Here is an 18718-nt window from a genome sequence, read left to right on the forward strand (position 1 = left end):
ATGCTTGTACTTTTGATATTGCCCTTAGACAGGTTAGGTTGAATCTTAAATTAGTTACACTTGCGGTTGAGATAAGGTATAAGATATGCATGTCCTTGGAAAGCTAGCGGAAAATTAAGAACTTTTCCTTTAGATATCAAATGGTTTCGATGAACGGATTAGAAGTTATAATCAATTGAATTTTCGATATTTTTATTAAAAATGATTATTATTATCGTCGTTTTTATCGTCGTTCTAGTTTTATCTTATTATTATCATTATTATTATCTTTATCAATAAAAGGGATTTATCATTAAAAATTGTTATTATTTTTTATTATTACTATCGTTATTATCGTTAAAGTTATAATTAGAATTATTATTATTATCCAATTATTATTATTATTATTATTATTATTATTATTATTATTATTATTATTATTATTATTATTATTATTATTATTATTATTAATATTATTATTATTATTATTATTATTATTAGTATTATTATCATTATCATTATTAATATATTTATCATTATTTAAAAATGGTTATTGTTATTATTATTATTATTATTATTACTATTACTATATTATCATTAAGATAATTATTAGTATTATCATTAATAATGTTATAGTAACTATCATTATTAATATTAGTGTAATTAAAACAAATATTTGTAACACCTAATTATTTTGATTACTATTATTATCATTATTTTGAACACGATATAAAAGACGATTAAAAGCTATTAAACGAAACGATTAGGAAATAATGAGTAAGAGTATCATGATGAAATTAAAATATTATAAGATATTGATTTAGATAAAATTATCGTTCTTATTATTTTTATCATTACTATTATTATTAAAAGTATCGTTAGTATTAAAACTATCATTTTAACAAAAATTATCATTTTAATAAAAATGTCATTGTTACTATAAAATATCATTATTATTATTATTATTATTATTATTATTATTATTATTATTATTATTATTATTATTATTATTATTATTATTTTAAATAGAATTATTATTTTAAAGATAATATTAAAAATTATCGTAAATATTAAAGTTATCATAATTAGAATTATCGTTTTATCATAATGTCATCTTAGTAATTATAAATATTGATATTTTTATAATAATAATTATTATTACAAAATAATACAACTTTTACTTACTATCATTATAGATATTATTTTATCAAATAAATATGTGATACAAGCATATTTTACTACGTGTAATAACTTACTTTAATAATACCTATCATATTATCTTTATGATATTAAATGAACCCTATAAATTTTATTACTTAATATATATAAAAGTATATTTTATTATATAAATTTAATATAAAATTTTATTTATTAATAAATAAATTATATTATTTACTCTAATAAATCTTTTAAAAATATTTAAAAATATAAAACGACGATATTTAAACTATATATTAATCATGTATAGATTTTTGGAAATTATTTTGAGTCAAATTTACTTTTGTTGACTTTTGCATATTAGTCTCGAGCATTAGGATTGTGGTACACTATGACTTAACCTAATTTGTTAGACAAATATTGACCAACACATAAATATATATAATTAATTTAGGTTCGTGAATCCGAGGCTAACCTTGCACTTGTTCAATGACGTTATATGTATTTTTACTACGAAATACAGTATGGTGAGTTTCATTGATCCCCTTTTACTCTTTACATTTTTGGGGCTGAGAATACATGCAAATGCTTTATTAACTGTTTTACAATATTTATATGCGTGAGTTTCATTTGCCTTTTTTACCCTTTATATTTTTGGGACTGAGAATACATGCACTTTTATAAATGTTTGACGAAATAGACACAAGTAATTGAAACTACATTCTATGGTTGAATTATCGAAATCGAATATGCCCCTTTTTATTAAAGTCTGGTAATCTAAGAATTAGGGAACAGACACCCTAATTGACGCGAATCCTAAAGATAGATCTATTGGGCCTAACAAACCCCATCCAAAGTACCGGATGCTTTAGTACTTCGAAATTTATATCATGTCCGAAGGAGGATCCCGGAATGATAGGGGATATTCTTATATGTATCTAGTTAATGTCGATTACCAGGTGTTCACCATCTGAATGATTATTTTTGTCTCTATGCATGGGACGTATATTTATGAGAACTGGAAATGAAATTCTTGTGGTCTATTAAAATGATGGAAATAAATGATTATGATAAACTAATGAACTCACCAACCTTTTGGTTGACACTTTAAAGCATGTTTGTTCTCAGGTGTTAAAGAAATCTTCCGCTGTGCATTTGCTCATTTTAAGTATATTACTTGGAGTCTTTCATAGCATATTTCGAAGAACGTTGCATTCGAGTCATTGAGTTCATCAAAGATTATTATTAAATCAATTTATAGTTGGATAGTGGATATTATGAAATGGTATGCATGCCTGTCAATTTTCGATGTAAAGAAAGTTTGTCTTTTAAAAACGAATGCAATGTTTGTAAAATGTATCATATAGAGGTCAAATACCTCGCAATGTAATCAAGTATTGTGAATCATTTATAATGTATATGAACGGGTCCTTTCAGTTGGTATCAGAGCGGTGGTCTTAGCGAACCAGGTCTGCATTAGTGTGTCTAACTGATAAGTCGATAGGATGCATTAGTGAGTCTGGACTTCGACCGTGTCTGCATGTCAAAAGTTTTGCTTATCATTTTGTGTCAAAAATTAACTACTTATCATCCTCAGGAAATTACCTGCTTATCATTTTTAGTCTAATACACGTCTTGCTGCATTGATTGCATGAATAGTGTATAGACAAAAATTCATATCTTAGCATATCTGCTAAATCATATCTTATCGTATCTGTTACTTTAAACTTTGCCTGACATATCCCGCAAAGTCCTCCGTAATCTACGAAATCTTTTGATCTCTCTCTCTCTCTCTCTCTCTATATATATATATATATATATATATATATATATATATATATATATATATATATATATATATATATATATATATATATATATATATATATATATATATATATATATATATATATATATATATATATATATATTCTATGTAATTAGAATACCAACCGTTAGCTATAATCATTTCATATCAAAAAAAAAAAAATCCTTTATCCAATCGTACGAAATGGAATTCGTCATCAGTTCAAGTCACTCAGATTCCGAAATGGAATCCCATTCAAGCTCCGAAAGCAGTGTGACCGAAATAGATCAACCAATCAGTCATCACCTATTCTGGATGAATTGGGGATGGGTTCGTAGCCTCCTCAATCATTGGAGACAAGAAGAAGGTGATCCCTTCCATCCACCACATTGCCCTCTTGACGAAGAACCTGAAGCACTTACCGGTGAACCTGTCCGAAACACCATTTTCTCGCTCATTTCCAGAGTATCTCGTCACGATTATATATTACATCAAATTTTAGATTTTATTTATCCGCTCGTCCTAACCGACAATCACCCCGGTGTAATAGAAGAAGTCAACGAGCTTCACGCTCGGGTAGTGGCTTTGGAGAATATGGTGCAGAGATTACAAACACCAGCAGCAGCAGCAGCAGCATAACCAGTACCACCATCATCAACGCCAACAGTACCATTACCACCTCCAACCACAACCGTGTTGTAAACCTCAACTTCACAATCTGTCCCATGAGCATCAACGTCATACGCACCATATATACCAAGGAGTACCAACAACAATAACTGACGAAGTATTAATTCATAACTTCAGTGGAGAAACATTCCGCGACGATTATGTAATCTCTAAAGTCTTAGAGATTATCTAATCTAGCCCTAACCATAAATCAGTTAAGCGAACCAATATGATAGAAGGAAGAGTAGAAACCCTAAAAAAAATGGTGTGTGATTAACAAGCTAAACTTGCTTTACCAACAGCATCAACAGTACCGTCAGCGTTACCAGCATCGTCAGTACAGTCAACATCCGAATCAACAACACCGATAACATCACAAACTCCGTCAGTTCAAGAATCACTGTGGACATCATTACGAATCAATAACGTGTATATTGTATCAACGAGTTATGAAGAATTAACTCATTCCCTTTGAAGAAATTATATGTATATTATATATATATATATATATATATATATATATATATATATATATATATATATATATATATATATATATATATTTTGAAATAAATCTTTCCGTGCTAAGCTATTGTGTGTGAATCTTAACTACTCGGTTAATTCATATTACAAATATGCAATAATGTACGTCCTTCGGCCGCAACTTAACCATCGTTAACTACAATCTCTGTTACAATTCAACAAATTCCAATTCATAATAAATCAAGTATATATTTGATTTTACACTTTCATCATCGATGTACCCGAAACTTTTCAGATAACATCATTCGTACTTTGCGAAATTCACAAGAATTCCACGAACCGAACATCATACATCAACAAATAACGAAGTATTTATTCATAATTTCAATGTCATTAAAGAAATACTGCGTAAAAGTTATGTACTTTTTAAAGCCTTTAGGGATTATTCAATTCTAGTTTCAACCGTAAATCAAATGAGTTTAATTTAATATTAACTCATTAAATCTATGTTACATCTGAAGAAAATATACATATATATATTTTCATAAAGACTGTAATAAAATTCTTTTGTATAAAATATTAATTGTGAAATTTTTTTTTAACGGGTAGGTAATAACCGAGAGATATATAAATTCACAATTAATATGTTACATTCTTCGAATCTGATTCAGCAAATCATCCATTATACTCCCTACTTTCACAACAACATACATTTTTTTATAGAAATCAAAACAACCATACTCATTCAAAATTTAATTACATATTCTGATTTTGAAATCTCAAAATTCAACTTGAGATATGACCAAAATCATCACTCTTAGATCCTTACATCTTTCACAAGCTATATTTTGACTTCAAAACTGTGTTAGAACATCAAATGTATGTTAACGATTACAATCTGTATTCAAACCCTTCGAAAATTTCTGAAGACACTTCGAATGATGAGCAATCGAGATGATGATCCAACCACATGTTACCCACAGTTATGTACCCGAAAAACTCTTAAAACCAAAGTAAAAGTTTAAACAACGTATCCGCGTCAGATTCTCTGGCATTTATTAGCAAAAATAACTTTGCGACTCCTATTCAAAGTAGCCAGTTTTGTCACAGCTCCAGCAAGTCAACTTCGACTTTTCAGTCAGACTAACCTTATTATAACCTTGATATATACACCATCGTTACCAGGGAAACTTTTACATTCCACCACATTATTAGCAGATGTACCAACAACTTCATTACCCTTTGACTTTAGCCTCTCCAAAAAGTCATTATAATTATTCATTGAAACCCCATCATTTACTCATTCGCATCTTGTAATGAGAATTGCCATACGAATCATTGGGAATTAGCAATCAGTATTTTGAAATCTCACAGCATGTCTACGCCAACAGTTATATGTGTATATATAACGTCTATCTTCTGGACTTAATTTGAATGTGAAGTTTCTGAAAAACACTCCGAACTAAGAATTGGTTCTCCGAAAATGAAAAAAATGCTGATGAAGCAGCAAAAACTATAAACGACTTTAAACGGTAAAAGCTGGATGATAATGATGAAGTGTGCTGGCAAAGCGCAGAAAAAGAGAAGTTTTGGAACTGGAAAACGGATTGAGCAAAGTAGGAAGGAGGCTGTGGACAAATTACAAAGACTGAACCTGACTTTAAAGGATCCAAATGATTCAGTACCTGCTGAAGTCATTAACGAATACCTTGATCCTGACTCTAAACCCCTGCGGACAATATTCTTCATCATCCTCTGATATTAGAAATTCTAAAATATCATCATATCTTTCATTATAAATATCCTCCATATTTCTGAAGATATTTTCTTAATTTTTCTTATTTGAAATCATTTACCTCTTCGTGCTATCTGTATTACATCATAAAATAAACTATTTTAATTTCTAAATTCTGAAACATTCAAGTTTAAAATAGGAATATTTTGAAGTAGTGTTGGGAACTGAAGCATGAATTAGTATAATATAATGACACCTGATCAATGTGATTATATTACAGTAAGTCATGCTGAGTTTCTAAATGGAACGTGATGATTCACAGATCATAACATCATCATGTGCCATGTTATACGACTCTTGTATTCTATTTAACCTCTAAAATATCAAGAAAATATTTCTTGATGATTCGGCCTTTTCCAAGGTATTCTAGTAATTTGACAAGTCAAGATCGTGCCATCACAATTTCCTTCATAGAACATTAACAATGTTCATTCCGAAATTCATATCTGTGAATTCTGGACCATTACAAGTGGTGCTTAATCGCAAGAAGAAGAAACGAAAGGACAAAACTCCGAAATAGAAATTGGGGTATAAATTGCAGCAAATAAAAGAAAGCATTAACTGTGAATGATAATGATTATAGAAGACAGAAGCAAATACTTTGAAATATAAGAGAACATATAAAGCCCAACGACAAACCAGAAATTATAAACTATATATATCGATGCATATAGCAATATAAAGACACGGGAGAACTAGAAACACTATAAACCCAAGAGTATAGTAGAAGTAAATAGATTCTTCTGGCGGTAGATGAAAAAGAAGAATGATCGATATGAAAGTTAGAAGTATATCGAGAATCAGAACTGGATGGAGCATATAGATGAATACTTTAAAATATGAGTTGAGAGGGAAAGAATAGAAGGTGATGAAACATGACTAGAAACTTAGAAATCAACAGATTTAACTCACACAATGGCGGAATAAGTGAATCAAACCCTCTAGTGAATAGGTTAAGTTTTTTTTTGATTAATTTAGTCAAACCACAACTAAATCAAGTGTGATTAGATCAACACCTAGAGCTATTATTCACCACCTGGGTGATTTGGACTGAGAGAGAATCGGAGGAGCTCACTAGATCTGAGTGTGTGTAATAAATGAGAGGCTTAACCTAAAATGAAGAACATAAGACTTTATATACCCCTACTGTTGACTCACCCATATGATTCATTCATCACACGTACGAGTTGGCTTCATCAGCCGTACGGGTGATCACTCACTCGTGTCTTCTCATTTAGGTTGTAATTGTGACTTAGCTCAGCATCAACCGTGCGTATGAGCCTGTCAGCCGTACTAGTGAGGCTTCACTCGTACGTCTGACTAAGTCTAACATAGTCAAACATCTAAATCTCGTTCCTGCAGTTCCTGTAACCACATACAAATACGGATAGGATAATAACGAGCAATCATGGTGTCCTGTAAATTGTTGTACCTGTAATGGACGTGGGTAGATGTCTAGGGACTTGCATAAAATGCATCAACAGAAGGTGTGAGTTGTAAGGAAACGAAGGAGGTGAATTTATAAGAAAATCTCCGACAGAACAATTAAAATGGACGATCGCATTTAAAGCGGATCCTAATTCCCTTGATTACCGGAGAGTCAAATCTTATTAAGAAGATTTTCTTCAAATCCCTTGAAATCTGGGAATCAATCATATCTACGTCAAATGATAAGATGAATCTACACTTACTCATTTCACTCTTCTATGTTAGCTTCATTCGTACTCTTCATATAAATGGATTGCTTATCCAAATTATTCGCTGATAATAAAACTCTAATTTTCAGCCCGTATGCATCATGAAAACATACTTATTATCATTCACGACCTTTCCACTCAAATTTCGGGACAAAATTTCTTTAACGGGTAGGTACTGTGACAACCCGAAAATTTCCAACCAAATTTAAACTTTAATCTTTATATGTTTCCGACACGATAAGCAATATTTGTTAAGTTAAATTTCAAGAATTTTAAACTATGTTCATACAATCATTCAACCTCGACCAAGTTTCAACGATTCACGAACCATTAAACGAATATGATTATATATGTATATGTGTATATATATTATAACTTGAAACGTAAACAAAATATTAGATTAAATACTTTATATGATTGTATCTGTTTCAAAATGTTTATCAATGGAATTAGAAGATAAGATCAACTGATTGAATTATCAGATATATTGAATTATGATTACAAGTCTCTGTTGAAAGGCCCAAGTTGATTTGAGAAATCTTTCCATTTTAACAATATTAGGAAAATGGTAAAGTGATTTATAAATAAGAACAAATTGTCAATCATTGAGAACTAGACAAAGGATAGTGGAAGATTGAATCTCATAAAGACTCGATTGATCTATTTAGTTTCAAACGTACAAAAATGTTTTCAGTTTAAAAAGAACTTTATTATTAAAACGTATATAATTTTTATAAATATCTAGAACCACTTTTGACAACTCATTACTTAACTAGTATGATAAAGATAACGATATTTATATTTTATTTTATTTTATTAAATATATATAACGATTTAAATTAATATTATATATATTTATACGCGTATTATACGTACATAGTTTTATACTTTTACTATACTTAAACTTTATCTTTACTTTATTTTTACTTTACTTTAACTTTAATAATTCACTTTAATAATTCATACTTTAATAATTCACTTTAATAATTCATACTTTAATAATTCACTTTAATAATTCATACTTTAATAATTCACTTTAATAATTCATACTTTAATAATTCACTTTAATAATTCAAAAATCTATTATAAATAGAATTCAATAGGTTTCATTATTTCATAGAAACTTGAAAATATTTTTCTCAAAACTCTCTCAATCGATTTACATATATATATTTACTCCGTATTATTTCAAGATATTATTATTATACATAAAATATTACGACGGAGTGCTGTCTGAGTGATTTCGAAATTGTTTTTCGAGTAGGATAGGATTAAGGAAATTATGGGTTATAGCTATGGAGGTGATTGAGTATGGTTCATGGGTATGCTCGCGAGGTCAATACAGTGTTTATCATTTCCGTTGCGTCTACGTACCTTTCCTGCAATATTGAATCTCAATATTGATAAGTGAGTAATCATAATTTAACTTTTACATACTAATAGTGTATCCCTGTCTAGTGCTCGAGTATTTAGGATTATGCATGCTTGTACTTTTGATATTGCCCTTACACAGGTTAGGTTGAATCTTGAATTAGTTACACTTGCGGTTGAGATAAGGTATAAGATATGCGTGTCCTTGGAAAGCTAGCGGAAAATTAAGAACTTTTCCTTTAGATATCGAATGGTTTCGATGAACGGATTAGAAGTTATAATCAATTGAATTTTTGATATTTTTATTAAAAATGATTATTATTATCGTCATTTTTATCGTCATTCTAGTTTTATCTTATTATTATCATTATTATTATCTTTATCAATAAAAGGGATTTATCATTAAAAATTGTTATTTTTTTTATTATTACTATCGTTATTATCGTTAAAGTTATAATTAGAATTATTATTATTATCCAATTATTATTATTATTATTATTATTATTATTATTATTATTATTATTATTATTATTATTATTATTATTATTATTATTATTATTATTATTATTATTATTATTATTATTATTAGTATTATTATCATTATCATTATTAATATATATATCATTATTTAAAAATGGTTATTGTTGTTATTATTATTATTATTACTATATTATCATTAAGATAATTATTAGTATTATCGTTAATAATGTTATAGTAACTATCATTATTAATATTAGTGTAATTAAAACAAATATTTGTAACACCTAATTATTTTGATTACTATTATTATCATTATTTTGAACACGATATTAAAGACGATTAAAAGCTATTAAATGAAATGATTAGGAAATAATGAGTAAGAGTATCATGATGAAATTAAAATATTATAAGATATTGATTTAGATAAAATTATCGTTCTTATTATTTTTATCATTACTATTATTATTAAAAGTATCGTTAGTATTAAAACTATCATTTTAACAGAAATTATCATTTTAATAGAAATGTCATTGTTACTATAAAATATCATTATTATTATTATTTTAAATAGAATTATTATTTTAAAGATATTATTAAAAATTATCGTAAATATTAAAGTTATCATAATTAGAATTGTCGTTTTATCATAATGTCACCTTAGTAATTATAAATATTGATATTTTTATAATAATTATTATTATTACAAAATAATACAACTTTTACTTACTATCATTATAGATATTATTTTATCAAATAAATATGTGATACAAACATATTTTACTACGTGTAATAACTTACTTTAATAATACCTATCATATTATCTTTATGATATTAAATGAACCCTATAAATTTTATTACTTAATATATATAAAAGTATAATTTATTATATAAATTTAATATAAAATTTTATTTATTAATAAATAAATTATATTATTTACTCTAATAAATCTTTTAAAAATATTTAAAAATATAAAACGACGATATTTAAACTATATATTAATCATGTATAGATTTTTGGAAATTATTTTGAGTCAAATTTACTTTTGTTGACTTTTGCATATTAGCCTCGAGCATTAGGATTGTGGTACACTATGACTTAACCTAATTTGTTAGACAAATATTGACCAACACATAAATATATATAATTAATTTAGGTTCGTGAATCCAAGGCCAACCTTGCACTTGTTCAATGATGTTATACGTATTTTTACTACGAAATACAGTATGGTGAGTTTCATTGATCCCCTTTTACTCTTTACATTTTTGGTGCTGAGAATACATGCAAATGCTTTATTAACTGTTTTACAATATTTATATGCGTGAGTTTCATTTGCCTTTTTTACCCTTTATATTTTTGGGACTGAGAATACATGCGCTTTTAAAAATGTTTGACGAAATAGACACAAGTAATTGAAACTACATTCTATGGTTGAATTATCGAAATCGAATATGCCCTTTTTTATTAAAGTCTGGTAATCTAAGAATTAGGGAACAGACACCCTAATTGACGCGAATCCTAAAGATAGATCTATTGGGCCTAACAAACCCCATCCAAAGTACCGGATGCTTTAGTACTTCGAAATTTATATCATGTCCGAAGCAGGATCCCGGAATGATGGAGATATTCTTATATATGCATCTTGTTAATGTTGGTTACCAGGTGTTCGCCATATGAATGCTTTTTATCTCTATGTATGGGATGTGTATTGAAATATGAAATCTTGTGGTCTATTGTTACGATTTGATATATATAGGTTAAACCTATAACTCACCAACATTTTTGTTGACGTTTAAAGCATGTTTATTCTCAGGTGAATATTAAGAGCTTCCGCTGTTGCATACTAAAATAAGAACAAGATTTGGAGTCCATGTTTGTATGATATTGTGTAAAAACTGCATTCAAGAAACATATGTCGATGTAATATATTTCTATTGTAAACCATTATGTAATGGTCGTGTGTAAACAGTATATTTTAGATTATCATTATTTGATAATCTACGTAATGTTTTTAAAACCTTTATTGATAAAATAAAGGTTATGGTTGTTTTAAAAATGAATGCAGTCTTTGAAAAACGTCTCATATAGAGGTCAAAACCTCGCAACGAAATCAATTAATATGGAACGTTTATAATCAATATGAACGGGACATTTCAGTTGGTAAGTTTACTGTTAATGTGGTGGAATATAAATGGTTCTCCGGTAATGAAAACGAAGGGCGAACTTATATATCAAGGTTATAATAGAGTTTATTCGAATGAAAGGTCGAAATTGATTTGCTGAAGCTTTGACAAAATTGGCTACTTTGGAGAGGGATTGCAAGTGATTTTCGGTAATAACAACGCCAAAGAAGCTAGCACAGATACATGTTAGACGTTTACACAGGTTCTGAGTGTTTTCAGGTGCACAACTATATGCATTAATCTTTTCTTCCGTAGATGAAGTGCGGTTGATTCATACTCTCGATTGAAGTGTTTTCAAGAATCATGAAAGGTTTGAGCGCAGATTGTAATCGTCAAGATAGAAATGAGGTTTAAGATGAAATCCAGTGGCAAACTTAAAGAATTGTTTAGTTTCATATGTTATAATCAATATTTTAATTCATTTTAATTGTCCAATGTTAGTAGTCCATAGTTAGAAATTCAACAATTCATATATAGTTTAATATATAATATTTGAATTAATTAATACGTGTCGGGACCCGTTATATATATGTCTCAGACTCGATCACAACTCAAAGTATATATATTATTTGAGAATCAACCTCAACCCTGTATAGCTAACTCAAGCATTACTGCATATAGAGTGTCTATGGTTATTCCAAATAATATATATAGATGCGTCGATATGATATGTCAAAACCTTGTATACGTGTCCCGATTAAAGTGCGTAAAATAAATAACAGAAATTAAATGACGATAAATAAAATTGCGAGAATTAAAATTGCGATAAATAAATTTCGATAATTAAATTGCGATAAATAAAATGTAATAAGGAATTAACAGTTAGCTAGGAACAGTTAACTAGGATTTTGTTAGCGTGAATTCTTAACAAAATTTCTCATAGTTAATTTGTTGGTTTCTAACAAATTTTATTTTGTCCAATGTTTTCTTCTTTATACCACTTGTTGGATTCTGATAAGTCAAAATCCAAATATGAAATTGAATGAAAATGGTTATTCTGCGGTGAACGGATATGTATATCTGTAGATGTAAGTAGGATAGTATATGACTGTTGAATCAGATTCGAAGAATGTACAGTGTAACTTATTAATGTGAAATCTAAATATTCCTCCGGTATTACCTATCCGTTAAAATATTTTTACCATTAATAGTTTGTACGAAAGAATTTTTAATTACAATCATTATGAAAATATATATACATATATATATTTTCTTTAGATGTAATCATGGATTTAATGAGTTAATTTGATATTAATCTCATTTACTTTTCGGTTTGAGCTAGAATAAATAATCTCTAAGACTTTAGAGATTACATAATCGCCATGAAGAATGAAGATAATTGATGTAGAACGATACGTAGAACGATGATTATACTCGAGGTACAGAATGAGATATTGAGGCATGGATTGTTGATGATACTGGTGCTGTTTATTGATGGTACTGTTGGTGTCGATGACGTTGCTGAAGCTGGTAAATTTTTCACCATATTCTCCAAATTGATTACTCGAGCACGAAGTTCGTTGTCTTCTTCTATTATTCCGGGTTGATTGTCGGTCAAAATGGGCGGATGAATAAGGTTTAGAATTTTAGATATAATATAATCGTGACAAGATACTCTGGAAATGAGAGAGAAAATGGTATTACGAACAGGTTCACCGGTAAGTGTTCCAGGTTCTTCACCAAGAGGGGAATGTGGTGGATGGAAGGGACCACTTTCTTCTCGTCTCCATTGATTAAGTCGACTACGAACGCATCCCCAATTCATCCAGAATTGATGATGGCTAATTAGTTGATCCCTTCTGGTTATACTGCGGTCGAAGCTCGTGTGGAAATCTATATCGGAATAGCTGTCGGAATCCGAGGAACTGGAACTAGTTGAAGGATCCATTTCGTACGATCAGGGAATTGATTTTCTATATGAGATAGATTATAGGACTTAGAAACACATAATTTTCATATGTATATAGAATACCAAGATCCCATAAGTTACGGAGGAATCTTCAGAAGCTGTCAGGCAAAGTTACAGTAACAAATACGCTAAGATACGAATTTATCTATACACTATCTATGCAATAGAGGCAGTAAGACGTGTCTAGGCTAAGAATGATAAGAATGATAAGCAGGTAATTTCCTAAGGATGATAAGTAGGTAATTTTTGACACGAAATGATAAGCAAAACTTTTGACATGCAGACACGGTCGAAGTCCAGACTCACTAATGCATCTAAGAAACTATCAATTAGACACACTAATGCAAGACCTAGTTCGCTAAGACCACCGCTCTGATACCACATGAAACTCATGTGGGGACTTCCACCGTCCTACCCAGTGCCTTAACTATCCGGCAAAAACTGAGTGTACCTCAGATACTGATTTTAGGGCCTGCCTCTCAGCAACTGCCAACCCTCGTAAGGGATCGCAAGGAGTAAGAGCCAATGCTTCGCTACAGGTCACACTGTGAGAACCTCCTTTATGACTAACCCGCCACACATGGATGTGGTTATACCAGCTCTAATATCACATGTCATACCCCGTCCTAATCCATCTGGACGAAGTCACCAACATCTGGTCCCATTGCGATGATCAACTCCAAGTAATGTCTTTAAAATGAGCAAATGCACAGCGGAAGATTTCTTTCATACCTGAGAATAAACATGCTTTCAAGTGTCAACCAAAAGGTTGGTGAGTTCATTAGTTTATCATAAACAATCTTTTCCATAATTTTAATAGACCACAAGATTTCCTTTATTCAATAATCATACACTCGCAAGTGTTTAAAAATCATTCATATGGATTGAACACCTGGTAACCGATATTAAAAAAATGCATCTAGAATATCCCCAAACATATAATCGAAGTACTAAAGCAGTTCAAATTCTCTGACTGGGGCGGGTCAAGGCCCATAGATCTATCTTTAGGATTCGCGTCAATTGGTGGCAATTATAATAAACACCAATTCTTAGGTTACTGATAGTGCTCCAAATGAACATATATTTAGTAGCAATATCCTTCCAAAATGTAAAGTTTTCAGTTGCAATTGTTCTATTTTCAAGTAATATTCGTTTATATTAAATAAGTGCGAAGACAAAAGGCGAAATCGAAGATTCGAAGACAAAAACGTCCAAAATGCTCAAACGTACAAAATACAATCCAAGTGGTTCCATTTATTGATGAGAAACGTCTAAAAATTACAAGAGTACAAGTTACGGAACGCAAAGTACAAGATATTAAATTATACGAAAAAGCGTTCGAAAATCCGGAACAGGCACATGAGCCAACTATCAACGCCCGACGCAACGGACCAAAAATTACAAGTCACTATGCACAAGAATATAATATAATATTTAAATAATTATATAAATTATTTATATATTATATATTATATTAAATAACATCGACAAGCAAATGGCCAAAAGTTGGTGAGCTGGAGTGCGTCGCTTCGCGATCTCGGAGCGGGAAGGCACAATTGCTAAGCGATAGCGGAGCAGCCAAAATCAGAAATGCCTATAAAAGGCACGAGCTTCTGCCGAGTTTGATACACAAAAAATCAATCTATCTCTCTGATATAATATATATATATATATATATATATATATATATATATATATATATATATATATATATATATATATATATATATATATATATATATATATATATATATATATAATATAAATTAGTTTAGTTTTATATTAGATTAGTTTGGGTAATGTAAAGGTTATTTTACGGGTTTTGAAGTCAAAGTTCTCTCCATGTAACACTACGCGATAAATAATCAATGTAAGCTATGTTCTCCTTTTTAAATTAATGTCTCGTACTTAAGTTATTATTATGCTTATTTGAGCCGAAGTAATCGTGATGTTGGGCTAAATATTAAGATGGGGTAATTGGGCTTTGGACCATAATTGGGGTTTGGACAAAAGAACGACACTTGTGGAAATTAGACTATTGACTATTAATGGGCTTTATATTAAATTAACGATACCTCGTTAATTTAATATAAAGGTTATGATTTGACGTATCTATATATAACCACATACGCTTAATCGGACACGATGGGCGGGATATTTATAAGTACGAATTATTATTCATTTGACCGGACACGGGGATGGATTAATAGTTACTGGACTCATTAAAATAGGGGTGGATTACGTTCAAGGGTAATTGGTGTAATTGTAAACAAAGTATTAAAACCTTGAATTACACACAATCGATAACCTGGTGTATTCATTAAACAAAGTATTAAGACCTTGTTAAGTTCGAATCCCCAGTTAGTTGGAATATTTGTCTTCGGGTATAAGGTTAAATTTGCCGAGCAGTTTATAATTATGACCGATGAACTATTATGGACAAAAACCAGATAGGTTTCAAATACATCCAGGACAAAGGATAATTAACCCAGGGTAATAAATAATCAAAACGTCAAACATCATGGTTACGGAAGTTTAAATAAGCATAATTATTATATTGTTATTTATTTTACGCACTTTAATTATCGTCATTTATATTTTGCATTAGGTTTTAATTGTGACTTAAAATATAAAATCGACAAACCGGTCATTAAACGGTAAACCCCCTTTTATATATTATTATATATAATTATATATATTTTGTACAAATATAGTTATTTAAAATATAGTGTGAAATAAGCCATCTCCATGTGGAATGAACCGGACTTACTAAAAACTATACTACTCTATGATTAGGTACACCGCCTATAATGTTGTAGCAAGGTTTAGGTATATCCCATCTGTAAATAAATAATTAAAACTTGTGTAGTTTCTATCGCTTTTTGTACTAAAAATATATAGTATTTTCGTACCCCCACGCTACATCATCAGTTTCCATGTTCAACAAGGACGATATCCAGTATAACAATTCAACCATAGAATGTAGTTTTGATTACTTGTGTCTATTTCGTAAAGCATTTATAAAAAAACAGCGCATGTATTCTCAGTCCCAAAAATATATATATTGAAAAATCATTTAAAAAGGGAGCAAATGAAACTCACAATATGATATTTGTAGTAAAATATGCATACGACAGCACTGAACAAGTGCAAGGTTAGCCTCGGATTCACGAACCTATATCATGTATATGTATTATCACCAGATAGTAATCGAACAAGTTTATATATATTATTATTAATAATATATTTGTTATTTTATACGTTATATAGATAAATTTATATTTAATCTATACAATTTATATAACTAATACTTATCATATTAAATTTTAATAATTAATAATACTAATAATAATAATGATAAAAATAATAATATTAGTGTTAGAAATAATAATAAAAAAAATGATAATAAAAATAATAATGATAAAAATAATGATAATTCTAATTATAATAATAAAAATGATAATTCTAATAATAAAAATGAGTAATAAGTAAACTACCTCAAAGAAGTAATCCTAAAAAAAATATGCCCAAGTCCGGGTTTGAACACGCGACGTCCCGCTAACTCGATAACCACCTTAACCATTCCTCTAACCTTGCGTTTCTGACTATATCCTCCACCCATATCTATTTAACTCATGTACTCTGTTTCTATTTCTTCTTCTATAACTCGAATAACCAAGGAACCAATTGTCATGATCAATACCTACATAAAATCATAATCATTTTCATTTCTAATCACCCTTTTATCATATTATTATATATAATTATATATATTTTGTCGTGGTCATTAAACGGTAAACCCCCTTTTATATATTATTATATATAATTATATATATTTTGTACAAATATAGTTATTTAAAATATAGTGTGAAATAAGCCATCTCTCTGTGGAACGAACCGGACTTACTAAAAACTATACTACTCTACGATTAGGTACACTGCCTATAGTGGTGTAGCAAAGTTTAGGTATATCCCATCTGTAAATAAATAATTAAAACTTGTGTAGTTTCTATCGCTTTTCGTACTAAAAATATATAGTATTTTCGTACCCCCACACTAAAAATATATAGTATTTTCTATCGCTTGTGTAGTTTCTATCGCTTTTGGCGCCGCGAAACGCTATATTTTTAATATATATTTGTATAAATATATTTATATTTAAGTTTGAGAAAAACAATATAAAATAAAAAAAAACGCGTTTGAGCTTGCAACCATTTCTGAATTTGCACTCTCCGAGATCGCGGAGCCACGTAGAGCAAATACCACGCGATCGCGTAGGGCTCTCTGACAGGTCAAACCACAAGCATTTATTACGGGATTAGGGTTTATTATTATAATTATTATTATTATATTATTATTATTATTATTAGGGTTTAATTATTACATATTTTTAATATAATTTGTATTTTAAGTTTTAATTATTATTATTATTTACATATTTATATTAATAATTTTATATAAATAATATAAAAATAATATTTTTATAAAAAAATTGTATTTTTATAACTTTAAGTTTTATTATTTGTATCTTTTTATTATTTAGTACGTAGTTTATAATTATCGTTCGCAATTAGTTTTAAACTTAGTTTTTGCCGTAGTTATTTTATATTTCTAGATTTTTAGGCTTTGCCGTAAAATCCCTTAAGTGTTTTTCTTTAGATTAAAATTTAGGCGCTTTAGAATTTTGCGACGCAGTTTTTAGATTTTAGTGCCTAATTAAGTTATTGCCGTTTTGGATATAGAATTCCTTTAAGCTTTAATACCTTTAGGCGCAACTTTTTAGATTTAATTTTTAGACTTTTAAGTTTCGACGCGCTACTTTCTTATTTTTATTTTTCGACGTTTTTCGACGCGTAATCTTTTTCTTTCTTATTTCTCGACACGCTAGTTTTTAGGACATATATTTTCTATTTCTTCTCTAAAATTCCAAACGAAAAATTATTTTAAGCGGTTAAATTGATAGACATCCAAATTTTCTGGTTCGTAGTAATAATTGGATTTGTTAGTGGCGAGTTGTGGGCTTCCGATTTAAAGGGTCCTGGCTACCTGTTGCATCTATTGGCTATTCGAAACGTGGACAAAATCAGAAAAGTCTATTAATTTGATAACTTATATAATTTTTAGTTTTATAACTAATAGGATAATTAGTAAATGCACCACATTGTAGCTAAAATTTGGTAATAAGCGCA

Source organism: Rutidosis leptorrhynchoides, chromosome 3 (assembly GCF_046630445.1).
Source record: "Rutidosis leptorrhynchoides isolate AG116_Rl617_1_P2 chromosome 3, CSIRO_AGI_Rlap_v1, whole genome shotgun sequence".
Classification (NCBI taxonomy): domain Eukaryota; kingdom Viridiplantae; phylum Streptophyta; class Magnoliopsida; order Asterales; family Asteraceae; genus Rutidosis; species Rutidosis leptorrhynchoides.